This window comes from Neophocaena asiaeorientalis, unplaced genomic scaffold (assembly GCF_003031525.2).
Source record: "Neophocaena asiaeorientalis asiaeorientalis breed wild unplaced genomic scaffold, Neophocaena_asiaeorientalis_V1.1 scaffold436, whole genome shotgun sequence".
NCBI classification, from domain to species: Eukaryota; Metazoa; Chordata; class Mammalia; order Artiodactyla; family Phocoenidae; genus Neophocaena; species Neophocaena asiaeorientalis.
Window position 1 is genome coordinate 100,393 of NW_020172473.1, and position 18,069 is coordinate 118,461.

Genomic DNA, 18,069 nt, shown 5'->3' on the forward strand with positions numbered 1-18,069 from the left:
AAATGAGTCAAAAGACTACTAACAGCCTCACCACAGAGCCTGAATCACCACCATGAGTTATTTCTCTGGATGAACACTTTATCAGTTAAAGGGCCTTGAAAACACTGGCACATTGACCCTCTCAGTATTTAGCGTAATTTAGTTTGTCACCCCATAGCAAGTGAGGCCCTAAGAGGATAAGGCTGGGGAAAGGCCCAGCCTGCAGTGTCAGGCAGCTGTGTGAAGAGAGCCCTGAGAATGTCAATGGTGTGGGAACCTGCAGGGGGCGCAGCAGGGAGCAATGATGTGCCCGCACATGGGGGAGAGGGAGGGAGGGGGCCACGAGGAGGTGACAAAAAGCTCTGTACAGCCCTGCCTTCCAGGACCTGGGGGTGGCGGTCACAATGGTAGGGCAGTCGACGGGGGGCGGTCCTCTCCTGGATTTCCTGTGCACGGGCCCTTCTGGTATATTCTCCTACTGCTGGGTCCTGTGAACTGTGCCGATACAGAGACACTGAAAATATTGACACAAATAGACCCAGTTAGCAGCCTTTTCTTCTCCAGTTTGGCCTGTGGGCTGGGGAAGAGGGGCATGAAACCACTTTTTTAAACACAACTTGATTCAAATAAATGTTAGGGTTATTTAGCCTTTTGAGCTTTTAGGTGATCCTCAACATGGTGTCACAATTTTCCCGGTAATTACCACCAGATTTGCCAACCAGGATCACAGCTCCTCTGGATTCCCTCCTTTTAATGTTTTTACCCAGAATGTTGGACATCTTCTTTCAGAATCTCCTCTAACTTCATTTATTTTGAATAACAATATTATGATAAAGTCTTTTTTTTTTTGCGGTACGCTGACCTCTCACTGCTGTGGCCTCTCCCGTTGCGGAGCACAGGCTCCGGACGCGCAGGCTCAGCGGCCATGGCTCACGGGCCCAGCCGCTCCACGGCATGTGGGATCCTCCCGGACCGGGGCACGAACCCGTGTCCCCTGCATCGGCAGGCGGACTCTCAACCACTGCGCCACCAGGGAAGCCTGACAAAGCCATTTTAAGGCACCGTTTTGCATGATCCAGTAGATACTAATCAATTTCCCATAATCCCCAAGAAGCATATTTACTCTTTTTCAGTGTGGTCCTCAGATGTTCCAAGAGTCCCATATCTGCTTCTGCTGGTAGTTATTTTCAAAAGATTTCTGTTATGCCATCATTGTCTGTATTTTCCTTTTTATTTCTATTGCTAAAGACAGTTTTGAAGAATGAGTTCAATATCTTGGCCATTTCAGACCCAACCTTAATTTCATGCCCAGCCTGATTTATTAGCAGACCTATTTTAACTTCAGTATGTCTTTTCCCCTGATGCATCGGTTAAAAAAAAGCCCTCCTATTCCTTTAACCCTTTCTACTAGCATTATCTTTACAACTTCCTTGCAAGTCACACATGATATTACTCTGTTCATCTTTCTTTTCTCTCCCTCTAATCCTCAGCATGGCTTTCCCCGACCAGGAAATCTGTACAGAATCATTCTCCAAGTCACAGCAGGTCTTTCAAGGTTCTTTATGTTTTCTCTCCTTGGTGGAATTGTGGTTTTTCTGACACTTCATTATTCTAATAGACAGTTTGGTCTTCTCTGACAGGCGTGGGTTGTTTCTTTGCTTGTTTGAAATGTGCTGCATACCTGCCTGCTTCTCTGCTCGGTGTCTGTCGGGAGGGAGCTGAGCCTGCAGGTCTGTCCCGGGCCCCCCGTGCTCGGGCAGCCAGCCCTGCTTAGTGCTGGTGAGGGGGCAACATTGACCTGAAGGTCATTATGGAACCTCTTCCTTCCAACTCTAGGATAGACAAGGCCTGGGAAGTGGGAGACTTGTCTGCTGTGTCCTCTGACCCACGACTGGTTAAGAGGATCCAATTTCACTTTGAGTGTCCCTAAGGCAAAACTGAGAGAGGGGTAGACAGACTCTACCGCCAGACTCTCTTTTCCCCTTGGAGCATCTCCCGTTCACAGGGGTCCAGTATCTCAGTCTGGTCCCCTAGTGCCTTGCGACTTTCCATGAGCACGTCATGCCCAGGTCTGCCCTCCCAGGAGTGCATACCCTCAGGGACCATCTCTGCTCTGTCACCATCACTGCTTGGAGGTGGCAGAGGGAGATGAGCTGAGCTGCCTCTCAGAAGAGATTGACAAGCCCACGGCGATGCTGCCTAATGGCCCTCAGCCTCCTTAAATGCTTCTTGGAGGAACCACGGTGTCCTGAGCCCCCCTCCCTGGAATACTGTAGTCAGATAGTGGACTCTTCATTTACTTAACAGAGTAAGTTCAAAGAAACAAATCAGGCATCAGCAACAGGCCAGATTGGGTGGGAGAAAAGAAAGGAGAGTAATTATTCCTGCTGGACACATGCTGAGAACTCCAGACCCATCACCTGACTCAGTCCTCAAAAAACCCTGTGATGAAGACGCACTCTTCTGGTTTGCCCAGATCAACTAGCTGGTGGGAGTCATTAAGCCATTGCTCGCTTAGGACTCAGGAATGCATGCGTCCAAGGTTTGGCACGGTGATCATCTATGGTCTCTCTCCTTTGGCGCATTTTGGTGTGATGTCACCGTGGGCAGGAAATGGGGGTCTGGCTGGTGTACACAGGATTGGGTCCCCATCAACAATTCCACACTGACTAGAAGCCATTTAGTACCAATTCCACCTAAAGGGATCGAGACCTCAAAAGGGGAGATCAGAACTGATGTCTGGGTGGCCTTCTAATCATAGACATAAGTTACCAGCTTGAGATCTTTACATGAAAACTGGGGAACTCTGATCTCACTTTCAAGCAAATCAGCCTCCGAGCTAGTAACCCTAACAGGGGTGTTATCCCTGTGCCGTGGGCCTCCCAGGGCTTCACTGTGTATATGCTAACTGGAATCCTCTTGATTATTTGGCTAGGCCGGGACCATCACCCCATCCTGCAGCTGACTAAGCCTAGGTTCAGAGAGGCTGAATTTCTTGCCAAAGCCACACAGCTAGTAAGGGGCTGGGCCTGGATTCGAGCCAGGCAAGTCTGAACAGGTGAACAACATTTTCCCGCCTGCTTTAGCTATTAAAGTGGCAGGATTCAGCTCTTCAGAACTGACCATGGGAAACATGCGAAGACCACACAGTTGCCCAAGAACTGGAGGGAAGAAGCAGAGACCTAGGTGCAGGGTGGCCCGGGAGAGTGAGAGGTGGAGGTGCTCGTTGGAGCAGAGGTAGGGCGTCCCTGTAAAGGATCCAGAGCAGAGATGCCCCCGCTGGGTAGCACCCGAGGGCACAAAACCATCTCCAGAGTCAAACTGGCTGACCCTGGTCCCCACGCCTGCTGCACCTAACCGTGGGCATAAACGGTTCCCACTCTGACATAGTGGGTGAAGCTGGAGTGGGCCTTGAAAATAAACAAGCAAAGCAACAACCAGAAAAAGATGAAAGATTCAAGAAAGAGAAAGAAGGAAGTAAACGCATTTCTCACCCAGGCAGATGGCCGTCCTCTGTGGGTTCATCACATTGTACTCATGGCAGCTAGAAGCTGACAGTCGGTTTGAATTGTGAGAATGAATGAAGCATAGTGTACCGCTATGTATTAAGAAGGAGTTCCATTCTGTTATTTAAATTTCAAGCTCTTGTTTATGCCTCCTAAGAAGCTACCTCCTTTCAGAAACTACTGGAAAGACTGAAGAGAGGAGAATGAACGGAAAACAGTGAGACATGTTTCACCAGATATTTGGCTTTTTAGTTTTTAGAACATCAATTCTTTGGCCAGGAGAAACAAATGATAAAGGAAATCTGTTTTTCTATAATCATCATCAGAAAACCGGTTTCTCCTTGGCCCTACTAAATTTTTATTGAACAAATATTTAAAGTGCTTTATCTTGAAAGTGGGCCAAGTTAAGAGCCTGCCTAGGGTGTCCACATGCCTCTCTGGCCCTAGTTTCAGATAGGAACTGGAGCTAGCACGGCAGATCTGGCTGGGAGGACAGAGGGAAGGTCAGAAAAGGTCAGCATCGGGCCGAGCTGGGGGCCGGGCTACAGCCAAGCCTATTCCAAGAGGGTCTGGATGCCAAGACGGACTTCCGTCAGCTCTGTCACTTTTCCAGGACAGCTCCAGGTGTCCCCAGGTAGCCCTGTGCCAGGGAGCTAATCTAAGCATGTCCTTTGTGAAGCCGAGTCCCCAGCAAGGGAGGGGCACACAGGGAAGGTGGGGATGGCAGAAGCGGAGACCGACGTTTCCTCAGCCAGGTGAGTATCTGCGTAGGCAGCAGATTTGCTAGGTGAGCAGGTGCAGAGGAGACGGGGCCCAGAGGGCGGGGCAGAGAGGATGGGGCAGTCAGTGCCCGCACAGACGGGCATGGCAGAGAGTGTGAGGGCCCCTTGGGCCCCGAGGCTGCCGAAGGTCACCGGTTTGGTCCACTCCCCAGGGTCCACAAGAGAGCCAGCACCTGCCCGACATCTAAGGGACTCTGGTCCTTTTCCCAGTCCTTCCTGAATGAATGAATTCTGCAGGGGAGACAGAGGAGGAAGGGCGAGCAGACGGGTTCCCTCCCCAGTCCAGGTCCCCAGCTGGAGTGTGGCTGTGGACTGGACAGGAGGAAGGAATTCATCATTAAACTGTCTGTGAAATTGACATGTGAAACCGGGCCGCACTGTTTTGGTTACTGAAAGTGCCCGGACGGAATGTTATGAAATCTGCCCCCAATGTCATTAAGGGATGGGAAAGGGTGTAGTTGCAAGGAGTGATTTAAAAAAACAACAACAACATAAAAATCACTTCCTATTTGAATTCATACTGGATTCAGACAATTCAATAAATCAGCTACCCATGTCACGGAGGGTCTAGCCCTGGGGGTGGGTAATGCTCTCTCTGTCTGGGTGGAAATAGAGGTAAAGCTGGGAAGGCTGGGAGCCCAGAGCAGCAGACACACAGCCAGAAACCAGAGGGTAGACCTGCGGGCTGGAAAGACAGAGGGGACAGAGGGGAGGGGAGGCAAGGGGTTGCATGGGGAGGGGGCGGCCACGGGGACAGCGGACATGCCAAACACAAGGCACACGCGGGTGAAAAACGGCAGAGGCGCAGGACAGCCAGGTGAAGGACCTACATTCAGATATAACTTCTCTGCATGGGGCTTTGTGTCTGAATAGCTTCTTAAACCCCCAGAGCTCAGACCTCACAGGTACCTGGATTCATTTTCAAGGTGCAGCCTTTCATTTTTGGTAAATGATAGCAAGGTCTAGTTCCTAGCAGTAACGAGAACAACTGATGATTATTGCGTGATTACCATTTAGCCTTCCCGCCAACCATACAAGCCAGGTATTACTATTATCATCCCCGTTCACAGAGGAGGAAACGGTGGCCCAGAGCGTGTGGCAGACAGGGAACTGCCCACCCAAGTTTTTCCCCACCTTCCATTGTCACCTTCTCAGTGGTTTCTGAGAAGTGTCTGCCCAGCCAGGGATGACATTTCCCAGCCCTCCTTGCATCACAATGCACCTTCTCCACTCTCTCGCCCCATGTTTGCTGGACGCTGACAACTCTGAGGGGACCATGGGGCTGCAAGATAGAGTGACAGGGGGTCCCCAAATCAGGCTGTGGAGGGAAGCTGTGCTCCAGCCAAGATCACCCACGGTGGGGTGCAGATGTCAGTGAAGAGTGAACTTCTATCACGCCGAGCTCCTACAATTTTGAGGTTTGTATGTTACGTGGCAGCTAGCATTATTCCACCTAGAACAGAGAAGGGGAGTAACTTAGCCAAGGTCACACAGCCAGGGAGTGGGAAGACTTGCGATACAGGGACGCCTGGACCACTCAGGCGTACTTCCTTTCGACACAGGTCCCATCTATGGCTCTAGCTCCCTCTGCCCACCCAGGCTCTGTGTCTGTCTCCACATCAAGTACTTATATTCGTGACAGGGCAGATGTGGCTGAACCCTGGAATGGATGCAGGTTAACTCTTGAGTCTGTGCGGTCCCCTCTGGGGCTGCAGGCTTAGCTGTGCTTGAGCCATCTGGGGGCTTCCGCTTTTGCCGTTTGCTGAGGACGGACATGAACAGTGAGGGATAACGATAAATGATGCCCATCCAGGGATCCCTGTGTTCAGGCACCGTGCTTGTGCTGCATGGTCTAATTTCATCCTCAGTCTTACGAGTCTTCTGTCAAGTTCATTCCATAAATGAGGAAACGGGGGCGTTGAGAGGCTTGAGCACCGCCCAGGGTCACACCAACCAAAAACAGCAGAGCCAGTACTCCCAGTACCTCTCTGACCCAGATCCCTGCTCTGAATCACTGGTCTCCAGGTGTTTTGGATTGTGTACTCCATCAGAAAAAAAAAAAAAGTCAGTTTTTAAATACATTTTAAAAAATATCTTTATTGGAGTAGAATTGCTTTACAATGGTGTATTAGTTTCTGCTTTATAACAAAGTGAATCAGCTATACATATACATATATCCCCATATTTCCTCCCTCTTGCGTCTCCCTCCCTCCCACCCTCCCTATCCAACCCCTCTAGGGGGTCACACAGCACCGAGCTGATCTCCCTGTGCTATGCAGCTGCTTCCCACTAGCTATCTGTTTTACATTTGGTGGTGTATATATGTCCGCCACGGTCACTGTGTACATCAGTATCAGTAAATGACAGGGTCCTTTTCCCTGATGGGCTCCAGGAGTGGCCTCGGGGGCATAGGGGAAAGTGGGGAAGCTCTGATGCAGACTTCGTCCGTCTTCATCACGAGGGACTGCGAGGCCTGTGGTTCCAAAAGCTCTGTGGGATTCAGACCACGAGAAGGCACGCTTCTTCTGCAGCAAGGTCCAGACCGGACTGAGAGGTGGAGGGCGCGATAAAGGCCTGGGGACCCCAGGAGCTCTGGTGAGTGCTCTGTCAGCTGGGTGTGCCGCTGACCCAGCTGGGGGGCGGGTAAATATTCCACAGGGAGAAAAAATTCCCCCATCACCCCACTTCCGTGAGGTCAAGAACCTGCACTTTGCCTAGCCTGACAAGGAGCTGGTGCTGGTGGAGGACAGCCTGTGCCCTCTGGACCTTCTCGGCCGGCACGGCCTCTTCCCAAGGACATGTCAGGATGTCCGCATGGCAGGCGTCCCAGCCTGGACTAGCCAGTCTTGACCAGTGTCATTCATAAAATATCCAGACACCGAGGGTGCAGGGCACACGCCAAATGGCGGTGGCAGGTTATGTGTATGGGAGTGTGACCCCGACGCCCATTCATTCCTGACTCGTGCCTGACTCAGGCCCCGTGGCACCTCCTGGGGTCTCGTGGTGTGGACTCAGGCCAGGAGAGCCGGCCCGAAGGCTCTGGAATGAGCAGAAGCAAGTACTCACGGGTTGTGGACGGTCACTTTGTAAGGGTACCACATGCGTTTTTAAAACGTTGTTCCATTTTATTGTTTAAAAAAAAGGAAACAGGGGCTTCCCTGGTGGCGCAGTGGTTGAGAGTCCGCCTGCCGATGCAGGGGACACGGGTTCGTGTCCCGGTCTGGGAAGATCCCACATGCCGCGGAGCGGCTAGGCCCTGTGAGCCATGGCCGCTGAGCCTGCGCGTCCGGAGCCTGTGCTCCACGACAGGAGAGGCCACAGCGGTGAGAGGCCCGCGTACCGCAAAAAAAATAAGGAAACAGTATATATAGAACATGGGATCTTGGCCAAGGATAGAATTTCCTTTTCCTAGAGTTGTTCTTTGGCCTAGAGCTGTTTTCTATGAACTCTGAAAAAGCACTGGGCACAAAAAAAAAGGTGCAGACCTTCCTTCTGACCACGCCCAGGACTTCAGGGTAGCAGATCAGTCCTATGGGGGAGGGCCAGGATGTAGGAAAGAGGGATGGGATAAGACATTGGGTTGCACGGGCGACACACGTCCCAACATCTATGAGGCCTGCAGAGAAGACCCCAGTCCCTCTCTGCTGTGGAGTGTGCGGGGACAGTCAGGGCCAGAGCAGGCTCCATCGAGAGTCACTTCCTTACGGGAGTGGTGGAGAGACAGTGCCCACTTTCTCAGGCAGGCAGCCACCTCTGACTGATGCGGCCCTTCTTACAGAAACCCCTGCAGCCCTGTTCAGGGAGCCTTTTGCACCCCAGCTGGGTGGACAGAAGAAAAAGGGAATCTGCCCCTAGCCTGTTGGTCGGACCCGGGGTGGACGCTGCACTCCCTCACCCCCGCTAAAATCGGCCTATTGCATCTTCTTTTTTAATTAATTAATTAATTTGTTTTCATTTTTGCCTGTGTTGGGTCTTCATCGCTGTGTGCGGGCTTTCTCTAGTTGCGGCGAGCGGGGGCTACTCTTGGTTGTGGTGCGCGGGCTTCTCATTGCGGTGGCTTCTGTTGTTGTAGAGCATAAGCTCTAGGCGCACGGGCTTCGGTAGTTACGGCACATGGGCTCAGTAGCTGTGGCTTGCGGGCTCTAGAGCGCAGGCTCTGTAGTTGTGGCGCACAGGCTTAGTTGCTCTGCGGCATGTGGGATCTTCCCGCACCAGGGTTCAAAACCGTGTCCCTTGCATTGGCAGGCGGATTCTTAACCACTGTGCCACCAGGGAAACCCTGCATCTTCTTTCTTAGGATTTGGGATCAGGACCAGAGGACTTTCAGAATTCCTTCTGGGGTCTTGAAATATGAAGTGATTAAACACCGAAGCTGGGGCAGCTGTGTCTGATCCACACACAGAGGAAGGAGGACACTCAGTTTTCAGACAGAGACACAGAGAGAAGATGGGGGTGGAGGTGTGCTGGTGGAGTGGCCCTGGAGAAAGTGGGACCCTGTAGCTGGGTGGTGGTGGGCAGGTAAAGATGGGCGGGGTGAGGGTGAGCTGGGAATACGATCCCACAGTTATAATGAGGCCTCAGATTTGTGGTCCAGGGTGTTACCAGCCCTCCTCCCAAACTGCCTGGGCCCAAAGGGTCTGATATTCTGTTTCCTTTTGCATTAAACAACCAAGAATACTCAGTGATTTGGGGCTTCCCTGGTGGCGCAGTGGTTGAGAGTCCGCCTGCCGATGCAGGGGACACGGGTTCGTGCCCCGGTCCGGGAAGATCCCACGTGCCGCGGAGCGGCTGGGCCCGTGAGCCATGGCCACTGAGCCTGCGCGTCCGGAGCCTGTGCTCCGCAACGGGAGAGGCCACAACGGTGAGAGGCCCGCGTACCACAAAAAAAAAAAAAAGAAAAAAAGAAAACAAAATTCAGTGATTTTAAAAGGGCAAAGGAGAGAGCTCATAAGAAGCCCTTTGACCATCCAGGTACCTCCTCGGATGACCTGAGACGTGGCAGAAATAAACAGTATTATTCTTGCAGTCAATCCTGATATTACCAATAAAGAAGTTTTAAGGGCACAAAAGCCATGGGGCAAAGCTGCCGAGGTAGCTCAAAGTAAACACTACAGGTATGTTTTGAGTCAGCAAGACAAATGAATGGGCCCTGGTACGATGCTTGCCCTGGCACCCCAGGACCCTGGACCACCCACCCAGCTAGCTACAGGGTAGCTCCCTGCCCTGAAGGGATGCGCCCACATCTGGGCCCAGGTAGGGCTGTGGGTGTTTGAACCTCGAGCAGGTGAGGTGCTCCTTTTGTCACTAAAAGGTCCTGAAAAGCCTTTTTGGAGGACGCCACACCCAAAGGCGGTATCGGAACAAGGCTGTCCTAAGGCAGCTTAGGTCTCTCCACGTCTCCATCCTGCTGTGCCACCCACCTCTTCCCCCAGCAGTATAAGAAAGTAGCACAGTTCCTGGAGACAGACAGACAGACGGACCGACAGACAGACGGATTCTGCTATTTACTTACCTTGTAAACATCAGTGAGTTTTTAACCTCTTTTTACCTCATGTCCCCATCTGTAAAAGGGACTTAATCATGGTACCCTGCCTTGCAGCATATGTGAAGCTTGAAGCGGTAACACAGGTAAAGCCCTTAGAATTGGGATTGGCATTCAGAGCTCCTTACACTTTAGCCGATGTATTAACATCATTTCAAACCTTGGTCTCCTCGGGACTCTTCCTGTCCTGGTAAGCTTTGTCGTAACCACTCCTCCAGCTACTGGTCCCCGCAGTAGTTAGAATCCCATAGAGAGGAAGTTAGGAGAGATCCCAGGGAAGAAGTGGAGGGAGCTGTCAGCTGCTAGCCCTGTTGACCCAAATCTCATTTCTTCCACCACCTTTCCTCTGTGCTTCCGAGTCAATGTTACACACAACTGACATTCTTTCCTAGCATCTCAGCATTCCAGGCCATCCCAACACACGATCTCAGTCCACACCCTTTATTCTCACTGGTGTCTCTACCATCAGGAGTGAGGCTTTCCCAGAAACCCAGTAAGAGGATCCAGTCCTGGAGGAATCGCGCCCCCATCATGGTCCATGCCAGCGACCTGCCACGGATGGAGCTGCTCTTCTCACGATTGCAACACAACTGGCGTCAAAGTTCTTTTCCCAGGTGAAGGTTGGCTATGCAGTGAGAGGTCCTCTGATCTCTGAAGCAGCCTTCTCTACCCTCCTACATTTCCCTGGAGTGGGATCTGCAGGGTGGGCTTTTAGTTATAATCTTATCTTAAACAAACCTGTTATATACAAATCTGATTGTCCTAAAAAAGAAATTAGGTGGTGAGAATTCTTCCCAATAGAATTCAACAGTTTTTGTAGTAAAGAGTGTGGTCAAATGTGATTAACAAAGTGTTATTTACCCATAGATGGGTGTTATGGGAAGTTAAGTAGACCTGGGTTATATTAACAGAGGTATACTCCAGGGACCACTCTGTAAGGTCTCTACAACTGCAATGCTCTAATCTTTTATTAAAAATTAATTAATTAATATATTTATTTATTTTTGGCTGCTTTGGGTCTTCATTGCTGCGCACGGGCTTCCTCTAGTGTGGTGAGCTGGGGCTACTCTTCTTTGGGGTACGTGGGCTTCTCACTGCAGTGGCTTCTCTTGCTGTGGAGCACAGGCTCTAGGCATGGGGACTTCAGTAGTTGTGGCTCACAGGCTCAGTAGTTGTGGCGCACGGGCTTAGCTGTTCCGCGGCATGTGGGATCTTCCCAGGCCAGGGATCGAAACTGTGTCCCCTGCATCGGCAGGAGTATTCTTAACCACTGTGCCACCAGGGAAGTCCCTGCAGTGCTCTAATCTTTAACAGAGCAGTAGCCTAACCAGTCCCTAAAACAATTAGCAACAAATAGAGAAATGTTCTAGGCCAGGGGTTGACCAACTTTTTCTGTAAAGAGTCAAAGAGTTAATTATTTTGGCTCTGTGGGCTATATGGTCTGTGTTACAACTACTCAGCTCTGTCTTTTTAGCAGGAAAGCAGCCATGGATAATCTGTAAAGGAATGGTGTAACTGTGTCCAATAAGACTGTATGTATGGAAACTGAAATTTGCATTTCATACAATTGTCACATGTCATGAGCTATTATTCTTCTTTGATTTTTCTTCAACCATTTCACGATGTTCATAGGCTATGCAAGAACAGGTGAGGGGCTGCAGGCTGTAAATGCTGACCCCTGTTCTAGCCCATGACATGAGCCTGGTAAATATTAGCTCAGCTTTTGGAAAGAAAAACTAAGATATTAAACTTGGTTATAAGTATCTGAATGTGCATTTGGTAGCATGAAATCCACTTGGGTAGTTTTTCCAAAAATTAACAAGAAACATTTCGTAGGTGAAGAAATATTTCACTAAGAGATTTTACATATATTTATAAAATTTATATACATTTAATATATGTAATTTATATATATTATATGTATATTATATTCATATACATTGAATAAATAGAGAATATTGGAAATTATTTTAGTGTTCCTTTTCCGTAAGTAAAGAGTTAACCTGTAGTCCATTAATTCCTCCTGAAATCTACACTCCTTTCTGCTGCTGACCCCATGGAAATAGACTGTATTCATATTCTAAGCCGACAAACCTTGAGAAATGCTGCTGATGGAAATTTGAGTAAATTTGCTTTCATCTGCAGATTGCTTTCACCGTGCAGCTCACAGGAATGTTGAGGGCTGTCAGTCACAGCGACTGATATTCTGGGTGAAAAAACTGAGGAACAGAAACATCTGATAGTGGTTTTAGAAAGGATGCTGATGCTATCTCTTTACCTACCTGGGGGGGAAACCTGTCCTTCTGAAAGGAGCTGTTTGTTCAGTTCCTTACTCCAGGCTTGAAAGGAAAGTTGGGGCATCACTGGAGTCCCAGACATGACAAGTATTCATCTCCTTCAGTGACAGGTCCATATCCAATGAGAGTTCGCAAAAAATCCAGGTGATTCTAACTTGAGGGCAAACTTCAAACATTTTTCAGAGCCTGTTGTCATTTTGTCATCCTTAGTTTTGAAAGGCTCCTTATCAGGGGTTGGAATGCTCATTTCTAGCAGGAGGTAACTGCATTCTTTCACTTAAGGCTTTGTAAAAAAAAAAAAAAGAAAAGAAAAGAAAAGAAAAAAGGATGTAATTTTAAGCCAAATATAGTTGCTAGAGATAAAAACTTCTGAAAAGTAATTTTGACATCAGGATGCCATTTTGTTCCCAAAGCTACTTCTCATGTGTTTTTTTCAACATTTGTCCCCCTAAAGCACTCCCTCAAGCTATTTTCTGCGTATGTGCAACAGACAAGAATTTTGTACAAAACCTTCTTATGGGAACAAAGCACAGTATGCTTTTTTCAGACTACCTAAGCCTCATGTTTCCCCCATGATTCTGAGACGTTTCCCCCTCCAGGCCCCTCTCTGAGAAGCCATTTGCCTGAATGTCGAGGTTGGAATCATATCACTCAAGATCCTTTACAACCCTATCAGATTTCTCTGTGGTGCTCATAGTAATTTACTAGATTATGGACTCATCTTTTTCTTTCCAACAAGTCACTAACCCATATATGAGTTGATATAGGATGAGGAATGACATCGTCTCCTTCCACTATGATTTCTCATTGATCACTGTCAGGAAGGAGAACAAAAATGTCTACCTCATGCAAAATCCTTATCAGGATCCAACTGTCTCAAAACATAGCTGATCAATTTCTCAGTACCCCAGAGAGGCAACTAGACCTCTTTTGTACTTTTCCAGCAGAAATGTGGGAGATCCTGGGTGGGTCAGGTGGCGGGAGTGCAGTGTAGCTGGACTTCCAGGCAGTCATAGGTACGGATTTCCTGCCGGCTGTAGTGCATTCAATTCTGACCCCATTCCCATGCTACCCTGGCACATCTGTCACTTGTCCAGTGTTGAAGTAGGAATACCCACTTGCCAATGAAGGATAAATAGGTGGAGGGAAGATAAACTCTGATCCAAGCAATGCAGTTAGCAGGAAGAAACCTCAGGGTGGAAATCAGATGGTCTGACCCCACGCTTTGTGTCGCATCACACCTCCCTCAGGGGAGCCAGCACCGAGTCCGCACAATGGGCCAAACCACGTGGGAACTGAGCAGTGTCGTGAGTGCTATGGTGCCCAGCTCTCTCTTCAGGACTGAGGCACCCGATACTGAGCAGGGCCCTATGGGGGCTCCTGGGCACAAAGACTTTCTGTGTCCCCTGTTTCTTTGAGTACAGGAAATAGGCTTCATTCAGCCCCCATGACTTTCCTTGAGTTCCAGCGGGCAGATTCAAGAAGTTGTTAATTAGGGAAGGGAGGGGAACGCGTGAGAGCAGGGAGAAACAGTCAAGAGAAACAATAGCGCAGGCTTGGGGCAGGGTCCTGGTTCCCCATCAAGGGATACACACAACAATATCTCTGAGCTGTTTTGCAGATGCGGAAACCCCTTCCAGGTGGGAGAAGTTAAGATTAATGAGGGTATGCGGCCCACAAGCACACAGACCCCAGACCAGCTGGAACCCAAGGTTGATGACTCCGACTCCCGATTACCTCACCACCAACCCATCAGAAGAAAGTCCACGAGCTGATCATGCCCTCCTCTTTGAACCATTGCTATATAACTCCTCACTGCCCCCTCCAAGGAGGGACACACAGTTTTGAGGGCATTAGCCCGCTGTGGCCCCCTTTGCCTGGCAAAGCAATAAAGCTCTTCTTTTCTACTTCACCCAAAACTCTGTGTGTAAGATTTAACTTGGTGTCGGGGTACAGAGGCCAGATTTGGCTTCACACGCATTCATTTCCTGAGCTGCTGGACGGTTGGACGCTTTGTCAAGGTCATGCCTTCTCCCAAGGCACTGCTTCATCAGGAGGGGAAACAGGACTGGACCCTAAGGCAGGACAACTCTGAAAGGTTCTCCAAGGATCGGCTGGGGCCTTTGTCGTGACTGCATTGGGGATCAACTCCCCCCCTCTCCAAAATTCTGTTTGCTTCATTCCCCCATATCCACTCAAGTGAAGGGCACTCCCTAGCAAACTTCCTTTATGCAAATACCTAGTCAGAATCTGTTTTTCCAAGGCACCCAGTTTAAAACAAGCAAAAATCTCTCAGGACAGGATTGCTTGCTCTTAAAAAGTTCATTCTCTTTATTCCTTTATCCACTATGTACTGAGCTCCTATTATGTTCCAGATACTGTATAAACTTTTGCAATTACAAGGTGAAGAAGAACTGCAATGAAGATTGCTAGCTAGGATCAGCTAAGGAGGCACTTGGAAAATATAAAAGATAATTAAATAAAAGTATTGACAGCAGGAAAGCAATGTTTGGTTGGTGGGGGCGAATTCAAAACTTGTGGGCCTGAGTGGCTATGTCAGTGTTCCTGAAATAGCTGAGATTTGAAGTTGGCCCTGGGAGGAAAGTGGCTGACGGGGTGGGGTGGGGGAGGAAGAGTTTAAATATCTTTTAATGTTGCACACAAGCCACTGCCTACTTCCTCAGCCTTTTCCCTTCCACTCTTTCCCGGCAACTTTATGTTCCACTTGCAATTCCCTTGCAACGTGTCAACTGCTACTCCCATCTTTTTTCTTTGCCCAAGCTGTCATCTCAATAATACCCGCCTCTTCTGTTCACTCACACACACTTAGTTTAGATATCGGTGAAAATGCCAGAGGAGGGTCCTCTGAAAATCCTCTTCTTCATAAAGGTAATGAGAAAACTTGCAAAAATGTTAAGAATGACCATTTTCAGAAGTCTGGAACTTACCCAAACACCTGCAACAATCCAGGGAGCATTTTTTCGGGGAAAACTGCGGGATCTCAGTAAGAACAGAGAGCTTTGTGACACTTTAACTTGCCCTAATCCCATCTCCCCTGCCCAGCTCCGCAATAGTCTTGAAATCAAAAGCCACAACCAGGTGAAAACTAGCAAACTGAAAGACACTGGGGAGAGAAGTTTAGAGATTAAGCAGCTTGTTAGCGGTTGTGGCTGGAGATCTGGGCAGAGACCAAATTCTAAAAGGATTTACATACCCTGTTATCGAATTTGCATTTTATCCTGAAAGTAATGCAGAATCACGCAAAGCTTAAAGCTTCATTCCCAGATAATTGTCATTATTTGACCTGTCTTGTAGTTCCCTGGAAGGCTGTTTTTATTTGACCTGACTCACAGCTGGCCTAGTGCAAACAGTTTTTCCCAGGGTGGGAATGAGGGTGGGAGCATTTGTTGAAAACCATCAGAGGCAATTTTTTAGTATCTTGGCTGCCTGAGGCAGTGGATAAAAGCTGGGGCAAACAATTGGTTAACCAGAAAGCTAAAAAGAAAATCTGGGGAATGAGATGTCCACAGGGGTTTTGGAGAGTTCAGGCAGAGTCCTTGGGATCTAGAAGGCCATGTACACGTGTAGGGCTGCGTGCACGCCCAGGAAAGACCTCTCTGCTAGCACAGCCCCGCTTTAAAGAATGAACTGCAGAATAGCACAGGGTATGGACCAAGCAGTGTTTCCGGGACAGGATGCTGACCCAGCGGGGCCTGGAGTCCCCGACTTTTCCTCTCTGGGTAGCAGGAGCTCATTTCATCAATGGTGGCGGGAGTCGGCAACAGGAGGGAGCCTGTTGGGAGCCTCGGGACAAAGGCTGAGGAGGACAGACTTCCAGGAGGACTGAATCACCACAGCCTCACCAGAAGCCAATGCCCAGGACCTCGCAGCCAACCCTCTGCCACTCAGGTCCTGCCAGACAGGAGCAGCAGGCAGAGTCACCCAGGCAGAAGAGAGGCTGGTGAGCAGGACGGCATCATGCCAGATGGCGGAGCTGGACGGAGGGCCCACCAGCTGGCTCCAGCCATGTGCCAACTCTTAGCAGGGCTCAAGGAGCACAGAGCAGACAGGAAGGATGGTGGCTGCCTCAGCAACTCCGGATGCCCTGCCGACCGCCTCAGACGTGCCCTGGTCAGCCTGGTGAACACCACGGAAGGAGAGCCAGTCCTGGGGTCGTAAGACAGGAGTTCAAACCAGCAACATCTTCCTCGTGGGACCCTGAGCAAATTACATTACCTCTCCTGCTCTAAGCAGGGGGCTGTCGTGGTGACAAATTAACGTACACAGAGAGCATTTGCAAATGGCAAACTATAAATACATACTACAGTATGTGGTGATCACAGTAGTGCTGTTCTCCTCCAATACATTCGTTTTCAACTGCTCCCTGTTTGTAGTTCGCCTTTGAATATGAAAAATGTGGACCCACTCAAGGGATTAAAGGCTAAAACAACACTGAAGCAGTCAGTGGTGATCCCAGATCAGTCACTCTACAGCTGACAGCATCTCACAGTCTGTAAGGCATGAATGGTCTGGCTGTTAGCTGGGTCAGCCTCCCCTTCCCTCTCTGAGTTGCACCTTTTGCCTCTCTGAGCACCCTCATCTACGGTCTCGAGGCCATGCAGTCACTCACCGAAGCAGAAGTGTCATCTGGCTGTGTCCCTGGCTGAGGTTGGTGACTCTTTACTTCTCTCTCGCTAGTTCACCTCCTGTCCCGTCCATCTCTCCACTCTACGTCGGTTTCCTCAAAGCTCCCGGGACGGAATTTATAGAAATGGTGGGTATACTGAGTTGTTGCAAAAACAAGTGCACACGTTGATCAAAACTGTTCAAATCCGGGAATGTTTGCAAGTCACCTGTGTGTGCCACGTGCTGGCTGAATTCCTCTGCTTCCACACCTGCTGCATGACAGGGGCCACCATCTCACCTTGGGGGGAAAACCAGGATGATGGGTGCAGGCTGAATTCTGTTATTTCTGAACCTTGAAACTGTCTAGCAATTTGAGTCTCTTTCCAATGAGACGGTCCAGATTTTGTAAGTCTGGAAGGTTTTTATTCACCTAATTTATGTCAATTTCATGTAAACAAATAGTCATGGTTTTCCACACCGTGAGTCACATGCTGTGCTAGAACCTGGACACACAAATGGAGATAAGACACAGCTGTGCCCCTGAGCTCTCACAGACCCTGCAGAAGGGCTTCAAGGGGAAGAGTCAGTTCCCTGGAGGTGTCCCAGGGGGCCCCGCCAGGGAGGAGGTTTTGGAGCAGGGTTTTAAAGGATATATACTTTGCCAGGTATCTTAGTCCCTTCCAACAGTTATAACTAACTACTGTACCACGGACTTGGTGGCTTATAAACTACAGAAATTTATGCCTCACAGTTCTGGAGGCTGGAAGTTCAAGATCAAGGCCCCAGCATGGCTGCATGAGGGCCCTCTTCCAGGGCCCAGCCACTTCATCCTCTCTGCATGCTCACATGGCAGAAGGGGCTGGGAGCTCTGGGGGCCTCTTTTATAAGACACTAATCCCATTCACGAGGGCTCCACCCTCAGGACCTCAGCACCAGCATTAAGATTTCAACATAGGAACTTGGGGCATGGGGATGGGGGACACACAGTCAGACCACAGCACCGGGTGGGGAGCCCCAGGTGCATTCCACGAAGGCTGGGGCAGAGTTTGCAAAGACGCAAGACAGGAATGAACACACAGGACTGGGCGATGGTGGGTGTATGTGCGTCTGGCAGGTGTGAGGGAGCGAAACAGGCCAGAGAGGAAACTTCCAAGGAAAGTCCTGTGAGGAGGGGACAGCTAAGTGTCACCGTACAGGAAAGCAGGCCCCCGGTGAGCTCGTCTCTCAGCTTCCGAAAGATGTCAGGGATGCAGATTTTTAACAAATTTCCTGAATTTTTTTTTTTAATTAATTAATTTATTTATGGCTGTGTTGGGTCTTGGTTTCTGTGCGAGGGC